Source organism: Pantherophis guttatus, chromosome 8 (genome assembly GCF_059756535.1).
Source record: "Pantherophis guttatus breed Tessera chromosome 8, ASM5975653v1, whole genome shotgun sequence".
Classification (NCBI taxonomy): domain Eukaryota; kingdom Metazoa; phylum Chordata; class Lepidosauria; order Squamata; family Colubridae; genus Pantherophis; species Pantherophis guttatus.
The window spans coordinates 45,774,668-45,785,626 of NC_142070.1; the positions used below are offsets into that span (position 1 = coordinate 45,774,668).

The window sequence follows — 10,959 nt, forward strand, 5'->3', positions numbered from 1 at the left end:
GGAGTGAGCCAGGACAGGAGCATGAGACCCCTGGTGAGGAGCAGAAGCCAGGATGCGAGAAACAGTTTGAGATACGAGATCCTGGATGTCCCGAAACAGAGAGGGCTGAAGGCCCTCTGACGGACGAAGACCAGCGGCCGTAGGTGTAAAGGTAGCCTCCGGAGCAGACCGACCTGAAGGTTGATTGGCTGGGACACTGGGTCCTGGAACCACTTATGGAAAGGCAGCTTCTCTTAAGTGTTGTACATCGGAAAAGCATTGAGCAGCCACAGAATGATCTTGAGTCACCTGGGTTGGCCTGTCCGGAGACATCTGGCGATGTGATGATTGAGCCCTTTGCTGGGCAAGAAGATACTGATTCTCAAAGGCCTTGCGTTTCCTTTCCTCAGCCCTATCCGCAGCGGCAGAACAAGTGATAGGATGAGGGCTTGCAGACCTAGCCCTGACATCACGACTTTGACGGTCAACACCTTTGACCGTTTCCTGGCCTCAGGAGGACTATAGGCCTGCTCAATTTCCGATGACATGTCAGACTCAGCCATGGTGAGGATGCAGACAAGGTAGGTAACTGAAACAATTCAGAGAAGTAATTGATGAATTGAAGAATTGATTAATTAATTGTAATTAATTTTTTTTTTGTCCAACAGGAACAACAACAGAAGCAGAAAACCAACTGCTATGTAGGCAGGTCAATAATTAGCAGCAATTAAGGTGGCCAAGAAGGTGTCAAAACACCCAGAGCCGCTTCGCAACAGCACAGAACAAACAATGCCTTCTCAGCCTGAAGTAAAGCTGCAGAACGCCTCCGTAGCAATGCAGATGGCCCTTGCTGATGATAAAAAGCGGGAGGCTCAGAAAACGTTTGAAATTGGTGTGTGGCTCGAATTTAGCCACCGAGCGTTGTTGCCGCCGAGCGCCTCTGTCAGAGTAATGGCGGGAAGTTATTGACAATTCAAAATGGCGCGCGGTTCGAATTTAGCCGCCGAGCGCCGTTGTAGAGCGAAGAAGCCATCAGAAATTACAACAGAAGGCGCGTGGCTCTCCCTGAAGCCACCCAGCGCCGCAGCAGAAGGATAAGCGAAGCCGATCACAAAAGAGTTTGCGGAGCAATGCAGGGATTCCTGGCCGCCAAATTTAAACGGTGGAACGGTTTTGTGGACGGCGGAGGTGGAGATTCCGGCGATCCGGGCCCCAATGCAGCTGCCGGCGGCAAATACAATCACTCGGAGATGCCTGAAAGATAGTGCTCCAAGGAATCAATCAACAAAACGGAGGGGAGTCCCCTGGCAGATCTCCAGGGAGTACTCACCCACCGCAGCAACAACAGAGCTGAAAAGTCCACAGAAAAAACCACCGCTTGAATAAAAATGTAATTAAGGAGTTGGAGAGTCCAAATTTGGAAATTCTTCAGCCAAATTGCCAGAACCAAGGAAAAAAACAGTCTCTTGCTTGGCTGAGTGAATGAACTGGAGCTTAGCCAAGCAAGGGAGGAGTGGCCAAGGACGTTTCTTAAAGAAACATTCACCCAGTCTGGCAATCAAGCTGAGGAACTGCCCCCCAACATTTGGATTCTCCAAGCAGCGCGCTGAAGAACAGCGGTCCCCAACCTTTATGGCTCCATGGACCAGCAATGGTGGCGGGGGGGAATGGTTTCATGTGTGAAAATTAGATCATGTGCATGCTCAAATGAAGCTTTGTGAGTTCGCTACTTGAGTGATCCCGTTTTCAACAGGCTGTGGACCGGTATCAGTCCGCAGACCAGAGGTTGGGCATTTTTGTATCTATTCCACAATTCTCAAGCATACTTTTATGTCAGAAACAATGTGGTAGCACTTCTTTGAGAATAACAAATAGTTAAAAATCACAAGATTCTGTGAGCTACAGCTTATTCTTGAGAAGCATTAACAATAATATTAGTCTAAAAAAATACTGCCAGATTCTTCCCAAATTTTGGCAACTATAGAACTCTCTTCCTAGAAAGCAAACTCATAAAGGTTGGTGCCTATTACAAAGTTAATGAACAATAAAGAGTTCTATATAATGCTGCTTTAGCTGTAATCTGAGAACATTTTTTCACTTCTTCAAAGAAATTCTATGCTAGACAACGCTCTGACACACACTGATATTAACATTAAAAATCTAAACCTTTTCACAGAATGTACAGTAAAATTCCTGCCAATAATCAAAGTAAGTTGTGGGAAAAAAACTTTCCTAAAAATTACCTATTTTAAATATAGATATTTACATTGCCTTTTATTTACATGAATTATTTAAGGGATAAGATATTAGACTAGGAGCAGGAAGACCTGGGATCAAACCCACTTGCATTCTAAAGCTCACCTTTGAGCTCATCATGCTCTCAGCCAAACCTAGCTCATGTTTGGAGAAGGAAGACAATACAAATAGTCCTTGACTTACAACAGTTTGTTTAGTGACTGTTTGGAGTTACAACGGCACTGAAAAATGTGACTTCTGACCATTTTCAATTTACAACCTTGCAGCATCACGTGATCAAAATTCAGACATTTGCTAACTGATTCATATTTTTGACGATTGCAATGTCCTACAGTCATGTGATCAACTTTTGCAATCTTCTGACAAGCAAAGTCAACGGGGAATTTAGATTCACTTAACAACCATGCTACTAACTTAACAACTGCTGTGATTTACTTAACAAATTTGCCAAGATAGATTGTAAAATGGAGCAAAACTCAATGTCTCACTTAACAACAGAAATTTTGGGCTGAATTGTGGTTGTAAATCAAGGACTACCTTATATACCACTGAGTTCCTTAAGAAAAATAGGTTATGTCAACAATATTTAAGTCAACTATTTAATTTTAATTTTTAAAATTAATCAATTTAATTTTCAATGTAATTAAATTAAATTAAAATTAAATTAAACTGCTGTTCAACTACTGTTAAATTAAAATCAACTACTGTTTTGATTCAAGCTATGCATTGATCTTTTTGTGGGGAAAAGCACAGGGCAGCCAAAACAAACTGATCACCTATATGGAAGATCACAATTTCTCATGCTTTATTAACTCATTAATGGCTGGGCAAGATCTAATGTCTTTCCCACCCACCAGTGGTTTGTCTTGTTTAAATTGTTATTCTAATAAAGCCAATATGAAGGAATAAATACCCACCCCACTACAGATTTGATGCCCAGTCCAAAAAAGAGAAATAAGGAAGTTTGGATTCAGTGTCTAAACAAATTCATTCCTATTTCAAAAGCTGAGAAGCCTCCAAAGTAAAAGTGATTCTCTGCTGATGAAGATACTTTTCTTCCCCTTTTAATCTTTAAATTCTCTTCTACCAAGATCTAAGTTTTCTCTGCCTCTAATGTTTTGACAACCATAACAAACAGGATGAAACCATCCTCTAAGAAGGATTTTCTCATTCAGTTTTCCAACGAATTATTGAGAAACTACTTCAACATTATATAACAGCTAGGAATTATTTCAAAGGATAAAGATAAGTTTTTATGTCATCGAAAAAATGTTGAACGTAATTACTTTTTAAATGCTCACTATAATAATCTTATATAAAACTAAATTACTATCATAGGTTAAAAAAATTAAATACATTTTACAAAAGCTGAAATTCAGGTCTAGTACCTATAAAGTTTAAAGACATTTTTTTAATCAAGGCGGGCTGTGGAAAGTATTTTAAAAAGGTTCTCAAATACATTAGCAAGAACAAATCATTTCTTTTTGAAGCATTAAAACAGTCATGTCTCTTGCAAGCCTCCTTTGTAAGTTTTGAAAGCTGTCTTATTTTTTTCCATGTGTGTTTGCAACCACAGCACACAAACTTTGCTTGCAGCTTCAAAATAAATGCCACATACAGACAACTTGGACAGCATTCAATGAAAAGTATTGTAAAGAATATAACACTTGAACAAATGAGAAATGAAATTATAAGAGACTCACATTCATCTTGCTAGAAATAAAAAGAATGATCCTGAAAAACTTTTCAAAGCAAGATCTACAGTACATAAAAGATAACATAAAAACCAATAACTAAATAAACTCTCTCCCCCTCCCACCAGCTGAATTGCATGAAAGCTTTACGTTCTCTGGACTAAGGTACAAATAAATTGCAGGAGCAGAGAAAGAAATTAGCAGAAGATGATTGAGTTGTAAGAGCATTTGGAGGTGAAAAAAGAGTTTTTGTTTGTGCATTGTTGGATTTTACCCACATATAAAATTTTGAATCAAAGACTACTTAGAAATAAAAATTAACAAGGAATCTTATTAATGTTTTATCATTGTACAAAAAGGATGATCTTCTGACCTTCAGGTCCGTTAGCATCTTTAAACTTTGGGATGTACTTCCTCAAAAGCAAAATACCAATTATATGGCTTGTTTGAGCCAACAAAATATGAAATAATTTAGCAAGCATGACCTAGAATTGCTTTAGAAAATAATTATTTGAGGATCTTAAGATGTCTACCGAAAGGGACTTTTTGCTATTTTTTTTCCAGTTAGATACAAAAATGCATTCAGGAAAATTATGGCTTGCAAATTATAACATTGTCCAAATAAGTCTGCTACCAGTTACTTAAGCAAAAACATATACAATATATACATATGTACATATACATATATCAGAAAAATAGTATTAACAAAACAATTAGACTTATATACCACTTAACAGTGCTTTACAGCCTTCTCTAAGCAGTTTACAGAGTTAGCATACTGCTCCCAACTATCTGGGTCCTCATTTTACCAACCTCAGAAGGATGGAAGGCTGAGTCAAACTTGAGCCAGTGAGGATCGATAAAATATTCATTACTCTGTTCAATGACTAATAATAATTTTGATCTAACAAATCTAGTTTCATTATACTATATTAGAATGTTAATAAGTAAATTTATGGGAAAAAAATCCCTCATAGCATTCATTCAAAATTTGTTTACAGGAACAAAAACTTCATTACTGCCAACATTATACTAAAATTGGAGATTGAATTTTGAATATGTCTGAGCAAGACAACTTTCTTGTTATGTTACATTTAATTAGACATACTCTCTAATGACAAATAAATGTACCCACTAATTCCAGAACTTTAGATTACTAATAACAGAACGCTAAGCAATACAAAACCCCAAGTAAGTTTTTCAGTAAAAAAAGATCCTCTGACCTGAATTCAGTTTATTGTCGAGAAAGCAACTACAGCATTGCAGAATGAAGATAAACATCATTTGACATTCTAAAACCATATATTACAACTGTAGTACTGTTAAGATTTCACATTGATCCCTGGTAAGAATTATAAAAAAACAGAATCCCGAACAATTCCACACATGATTTACACAGACAAAAATAATAATATATCAGTAAATAATATTTTTCACTAATCAAACACATTGACCATTTCTACATTTTTATTTTTAAAAGGAATCTATTTTTAGAATAATAGGCTTGGCAAAATTAAGACAGATATACACATAAATATACATTTAAAAATCAGAAGGAGATTAGTGGACCCTCTCCAGATTAACAAATTTTATCAAAGGCACAAGCTTTCATGAGACAAAAAATTAGGTCTTTTATTAAAATTGTTAATTTGAAAAGGTGCTACAAAGTTCCTGATTTTTGCCTACACAGCTCTCCTACAAAATATATGCTCACTATCTTATGCTGCATACAATCAGTAGAATACATTCAACTGTACCTAGGGATGCTTAAAAACATTCATCTAAATTTCTGGGAAACATCAATTGCTTACTGTGATCAGTACAACAAATGGCACGTTGAAAAAAAATCATGTTAATAATTCTATTCCATCTTATTTTTTAAATGTTTGTTTCAATTCTAATGTATGCTTTAAGAGCTTAATCCATGAACTTCAATATTATTTGTGTGTGTAGGACTATGGTATGCTAATTATGCAGATACTAAAAGGCCTATTTTGCGGAGGGGGGGAAGCCCATATTCCTCATTCTCAGTACACTGCACTGTGCAATCTTCAAAGCCTTCATGCTCCAATTCCCTTGAGACAACTCTCACTAGCTAACAATAACGTTTTAAAAATGGAATCTTCTCCAACTTTTTGTACCATTGCAAGTTTCTTTCAGTAGTTTCCTAACTATATTGCATCAAAATATAACTGTGATGACCAACTCAGCTTTTAAATATTTTTTCTAATAAATAATTTACTTTTAATTCCTAAATAATTTTATTCTTTCCCTCATACTGACCTCGAAAGTATTCTTAATATTAATATATTAATTTATTACTTTTCATTACTATTATTTTATTGCTTTTTATTTTTAAAACATATCTGCAGCTGTTTTTAATTTATATCAGCTTATGTTTTGTATTTATATTTAGACATATTTTTCTTTCTTCAAGTTTAAATATTGAATTGCTGAAAAAAACACAAAGCTTTATTACATATATATAAATGTCACACATTAAATGCTATAGTGACATCAGTTGGTCTACTAATATGCCTTCTGTCTGTATAGAATTATCACCTACTTCTTTTATAATTATCTACAATATTTAAACTCATTTTAGTTCCCTCTATTAACATATCAAATATGAACAAAATTATCCCCAAACAGCCTACTCAAAATATGAAACATACATAGTTAAACCAAAAGTGATAGGAAGCAGGGATATACTGCTTATTGTAATTGTTTATATACTAACGTTTGTATAACAACCCTTTAATGTATTTTAATGTTTTTCTGAAACTTATTACCCCCCTTGTGGTGATATATTGATGTTGTTATTGATCAATATTCTTCTGGAAAGTCTACAGCTCAGCAGAAAATGTCAGAAAGTCAGGAATTTTGTTGTTATTGCTGAACTTTCTGTATAAAATGTTATTAGCACACAGTTATTGGTGTATGGTACTTCTCTATACTAAAACCATAATATAGCATTATCTGTAAAAGTATTTTGAAGAGAGCTTCTCCAATGGATTTTTTATGGATTAATAATGGAGACTGAATGTCAACCATATACCTATGATACTAATGTGAGTGTCTCATTTTAGTCTGATTCAGGTTATACAACATTTTTCAGATGGAAATGCACATTTAGACTTTTGCACCATCTTAGAAATTGCCCTATCAAAGGTAAGCAAGATTGGGATAATAACTAAAAGTAATCATTAACATAATTACTAATTACTAGTATGTACATTTTCTCCAATCTATTAAAGTTACAATGTGGACAACATTGAGAGGGGTTTCAAGGTCTGTATCCAAAGCTTTTAAACAGCCATATAAATCCCAGTGCCTCAGATAATACATTTCCATCTAATTAACAGAGTTAAGAAATATGTTTAATTAGTGATAAGAATTATTCTCCTTCAGTATAAAAAATGAAAATGGTTCCGATAATCTCTGTTCATAATGGGATATTTTTATGATTGAAAAACAAATCTAAATTACTTCATAAAATAATTTTATCCATGTTACATTCTGCTCAACATTATTAATTACAGTGTATTTTTTAATTTAAATAATTCAACTGTTGTTTATTCAATATTGAAGATAAAAAAACATCAACTTTATATGTGCGTAACAACTACAGCTAACAGTACAAAGTTTATAAGCATCTGGGTCATATTCATTTAATAAATTATTTAAATATACTCCTGAAAGCTGAGATACTATAGCTTTCAAATACTTTTTAGATATCTGAAATGTTAAGTCAGTTAAGGTTTTAATGAGAATTCACCTGTCACTCACAATTGACTAAACATGGTTTGTGAATCTAAAGTTCACAAAAACGCCTAAATGACTTCTGAAATTTGGAAGGAGACTAGTTAAGTCTGTTATGTTTAAGTTTCAATTAAAGTGCCAGAATTTATAACGTACATGCCTAGAAGTGCAAATACAATCTGTTTTTAAATATTGCTTTTAAATATTATTAAATAGGAACAGCCACATTTTAATACTGATTCAATATTAACTTGAATAATCTCCAAGTAACCATACTTTCATATTTGTAGATGAAAATCTTACATGGGCAACCAAAACAGCTAATGTTCTCCTTATCTTTTCCATATATGAAAAATGGCAGTAAGTATATGATAATGAATTGTTATCTTTAGAGCAGATATAAACTGATCAACTGGTCTCAGTTTGAAAAGTTAAAGAAAATCATTTTTCGAGTAATAAAGCATAGAAAGAAAATATTTACTTCTATTTTCAACTTATTAATTAAGTATGACCAAGAGAAATAAAAAACTAAAACAACAAGTTGAATTCTATGACAGGTTGAATTCTATGACACAGGCCTAATGAAACTACAATAAAAAGCCATACCAAGTTTATCTTCACCAATCATTCTTCTGCTTATTTATTTATTTACCTCATTTGCATTTGCATTGAGTGTCATCATAAATTTAAACAACTTGTTTAACCACTTTGGTCTTTCAGAATTAATGAGATATGCTAGCTAGCTTTATTATCACAAAAACTGAAAGACAAACTTTTCAGGGCACATTGTTGTGTGTTTTGCAATAATGGACAGTATAACATTTAACCAACAAAATTAATACTTACTTTCGTTTTACTTAAAAAGAACTATTAAAAATGCTCTCAGGTACATTTTACAGTTCCCAGGAAAGAATGGTTTATGACTAAAAGTGAATATGTTCAATAAAAATTAGAACATTAGAAATAGCAGTATAAAATACTACTTAATTTGAGGTACACTAATAGTATAGTATAAAAATTAACAACTGTTCAAGAATTTAATGTAAACTATATAAAGCAGCACATTCTAAGCTTATTTTGAAGCACATCCTAATTCTTTAATAGGTTCACATCTAATCTACAAACTAAAAAGAAAAAAAGAAAACATTATATATATTTATAGTTAGGTGAGACTTTTACCCATTTTTTTTTAATTCCACTATGCCTTTTGACTAAATATATGTTTTTAAGAGGGCTATAATATATTTAAAAAATAATCAAAATTACCTCAAAAGTTTTACCAAATCCTGTTTCTTAGTTTACACTTCAGGAATTATAGCCAAAAACCTGAGAACTGCACAGCTAATCATAGTCAACAGAACCTGGGCCTAAAATATGTTGAACGTATTGTAAGTTATAGTTTGAGAGAAAAGTCTAAAAAGAAAATCAATAAACATAAAAAGCAGCTTAGTTGAAAATCAGTAGAATCAAGAACAAGTATTAGAAAATGATATAAAAACAGAAATAAAAATCTGTTATATTTAGTAAAACATATTTCTCTTGTTTTCCAAAACAAAGCAAGCCCAAGTTTATATTCAAACTGGTCCATAATCAAGTGATTTTCGGAATAGTATCCAAATTATTTCCTTTTCTTATTCTAATTTTCTATTGCTCAAAAATAATTTTGAAACTCAAGAAAATTTTGAGAAGCAGTTTCTACTGTTCTGTGATGTTTGTTGCGCTCACTCATACACAAGTGGTAGTTATACTAACTCTGTTATTTCTTTACAGATGTTAAATAAAAATACTATAATTATTTACAATTATAAAGCATTAAAAAGTGAAGCTAATGAGGAGTCCAAATATAATTTTCTTAAAGGAATTTGTTACTTGCCGCTTATTCTATAAATATAGTAAAACGAAATCACATGCACCAACTACTATCTAATCCTAAAGGCATTTGGTATGGAAATCAAATCCATTAAAATCCATGCAGCTTTATACTTATAAATTTATTTAGAATCCACAAAATTAATTTATATTTAGTAGTGGGCTTTATTCCATTTGATTTCACATGACCCTATCAAACTATTTTAAATTTGCTTGTCCATCTTGGATATTCAATATGAAATATGGCTTCCCATGATGTCTGATTGTAAATTTATATTTGTGCGCATGTGTATAAAATATATATGTACATACATATACCTATAATGCATATACACACACACACCCATCCATCCTTTCTTGGATACTTTTGAAGGTACACAGACTTTCAAACTACAGAATTCAAAATATAAAATTGGTTCTCCAACAATTCTAAAGGATTTTATATGTACATGTGTATGCAACACATATTTCTCTTTAGCTCTGCAATTACAGCTCTGAACAGAATGCATATACAAAAAAATGGGGATGTACTTCTAATATATGAATGTCTCGAGATTTCCCCAACAGAAAAAGATTTAGTGTAACTTTACGTATTTAAGTTTTAATAAACAATGATATTTAGAAGATTAATCAATCTAAATAGTGATTTTTAAACATTTCAAATTCCAGTTTTCAGGATTTAGAATAAAAAAGATCTGGAAAGAAACTATTTTGATTAATATTATCAACATATGACTTCAAGAGTTAACAATATAAAAATAATAATTTTTATTTCTAACCAATCTAAAATAAAATATATAGGCTTATAGGCTTTTCAAATAGGGTTCTGCTTACTAAGGTCTGCTGCTGTTCTATTCATTCTTTTCAGTGTGATTTAAGCAGGTCAACTGAAAATCTTTACAGTAGATTGTGCTCTCTCACATTAACACTTTGTTATAGTATGGGAAAAACAAAGTTCCTATTAAAAATGGCCATATTCTGTTTCACTATCCAGCATATATGTTTGTAGAAATATTACTTAAAAGTACGAGTTACCAAGTTGTATTTCAAAATGTAATTCTTAATTCTGAAACCTTTCCTCTACTAATTGCACAGTAACAAATGCAAAAATATGGATCTAAAATTCTGTCCTTTTATATTACTTCCAGTGGTGATGGATACTTAGCAACCATTCTCTTCTATAGAGGAATGAATACCTGAGTGAAACATGCAATATGTCATGTGGCATTAATTATCCAGATCATTGTATTTAGACAGCTATTATCACAATGTGTAAAATGCATTCATTTTAGATCCCACTTTTTTGAATCTGCTTCTTCAGCATTCTGTGGAAGGGAACGCAAACTTCCACCATATTTATTATATGTATAGATAAAAAGATAAAGATATAGATAAAATG

At 32.9% G+C, this 10,959-nt stretch overlaps 1 protein-coding gene across 29 annotated transcripts in view; it reads right to left on the bottom strand.

Moving 5' to 3' along the window:
• Positions 1-10,959, bottom strand: part of TENM3 (teneurin transmembrane protein 3) — a 1,586,501-nt gene that overhangs the window by 290,470 nt on the left and 1,285,072 nt on the right. The window lies entirely within an intron of this gene.